Raw genomic sequence first — 1682 nt, forward strand, 5'->3', positions numbered from 1 at the left:
CCAGTCTTGGGTATGTCTTTATCAGCAGCATGAAACAAACTAATACAGAGGCCCTCCCACAATTCTCCCCACCCATGGCTACAATAGGTAATTTTTTATTTTATTTATTTATTTTTTTTTTTGAGATGGAGTCTCACTCTGTCACCCAGGCTGGAGTGCAGTGGCATGATCTCCTCTCACTGCAACCTTTGCCTACCAGGTTCAAGCAATTCTCCTGCCTCAGCCTCCCGAGTAGCTGGGACTACAGGTATGCACCACCACACCTGGATAATTTTTGTATTTCTAGTGGACATGGGGTTCACCATGTTGGTCAAGCTGGTCTCAAACTCCCGCTCGCAGGTGATCCACCTGCCTCAGCCTCTCAAAGCGCTGGGATTACGGATGTAAGCCACCATGCCCAGCCTATAATAGATAATTTTTAAAAGAAAAAATTAAAAACTGGCAACACTTCATAGACCAAAAATGAGCCAGAAACACATAGCAGCTCACAGGATCCAGACTTTGGGCTTGTGGGGGCTCTGGACCCCCAAAGAGGGAAGGGTGCTTGGGAGCTCTGTCCTCGAAGAGTGAGGGGCAGAAAGTCACTGAGAGCAGCGGAGAAGAGCCAGGAGCATCGCTGAAGACCAGGCTGGAAAAAGTCTCTTGCCTCTGTAACCGCCCAGTGGCTTCACCTTGCCCTCTGCCTACACAGAACCGAGATATCAAGACAGAAGAACGGCAACGAAGAAAGAGTAATTCACGCAGAGCCAGCTGTGCGGAGACCGGAGTTTTACTATTAGTATCCCTGCTCATTTGGGGATCACGTTTTTTACAGATAATTTGGAGGGTAGGGGCTTCGGGACATGGGGAGTGCTGACTGGGCAGGCTGGAGATGGAATCATAGGGGTCCAAGTGAGGCTTCCTTGCTGTTTTCTTTCTTCTTCCTCAGAACAATCACCGCGTTTCCTCGCCCCCCTCACTCCTCTGTCCACGGCAGGAGACTCAGCAGAGGCGGCCTTGCTTCGGGACGGCCTGAGTCTGGGTTCCTCTGGGAGCCAGCCCCGAGGCAGACTTGGGGACAAGCAGCTCACTGGGAAGTGGCTCCAGGAAGCCCCAGGAGAGCAGCGGGGAGTGAGCGGGGCGGGAAGGGCAGGCAGCGGGGGCGGCTGCCGCTGCTCGTGGGAAAACGTGGGAGAGGCAGCTCGGAAGGCCCAGGTCCTGAGGTTTTGGAGATTCCCAGTCTGTGCAGACTGTGAAGGTGAAGTTTGAAAGGGCTTCTGGGCAGCAGGTCTACGGCCGGAGCTGCGGGAGTGACCGCAAACCCTTCTGCTAGGACTTAGGGCACAGGTGCCCCAGCATCAGCCCCGCCCGCCCCGGGCCCTCCGGCTCCCCAGGGCACTCACCATCCCGCTCTCTTTCTTCCCCTCTGTGCCAGGCAGCTCGCCCTTCCAAACTCCCTCGGTCCCTACGTGCCCTCAGTCACTGCCGCGCTCAGACTGCGGGCACGGAAAAATGGATGCCGTCGTCGGCCGCGTGCGTGCGCAGGCGCACCACATCCCGCGCAGGCGCACCACATCCCGCGCAGGCGCACCACACCCAGCGCGCACGCGCGCACACACCCCCCCATGTGCAGGTGCACACACACACACACACACACACACACACACGCACACAATCACCACACCCACTCATGCGCAGGCGCA

The 1682-nt window shown here is 56.7% G+C and overlaps 1 long non-coding RNA gene across 1 annotated transcript; it reads right to left on the bottom strand.

The window, feature by feature from the left end:
- Positions 1–785: 785 nt before the first annotated feature.
- On the bottom strand, positions 786–1552 carry LOC116554169. Its single transcript, XR_004270088.1, has 2 exons — positions 1383–1552; positions 786–1281 (listed from the first exon to the last, which is right to left on the bottom strand). It is a non-coding gene; the product is annotated as an uncharacterized LOC116554169 (long non-coding RNA).
- Between the last annotated feature and the right edge of the window lie 130 nt (positions 1553–1682).

The sequence above is a fragment of the Sapajus apella genome, unplaced genomic scaffold, assembly GCF_009761245.1.
Source record: "Sapajus apella isolate SASKATOON/1434 unplaced genomic scaffold, GSC_monkey_1.0 scaffold13, whole genome shotgun sequence".
Taxonomy (NCBI): domain Eukaryota; kingdom Metazoa; phylum Chordata; class Mammalia; order Primates; family Cebidae; genus Sapajus; species Sapajus apella.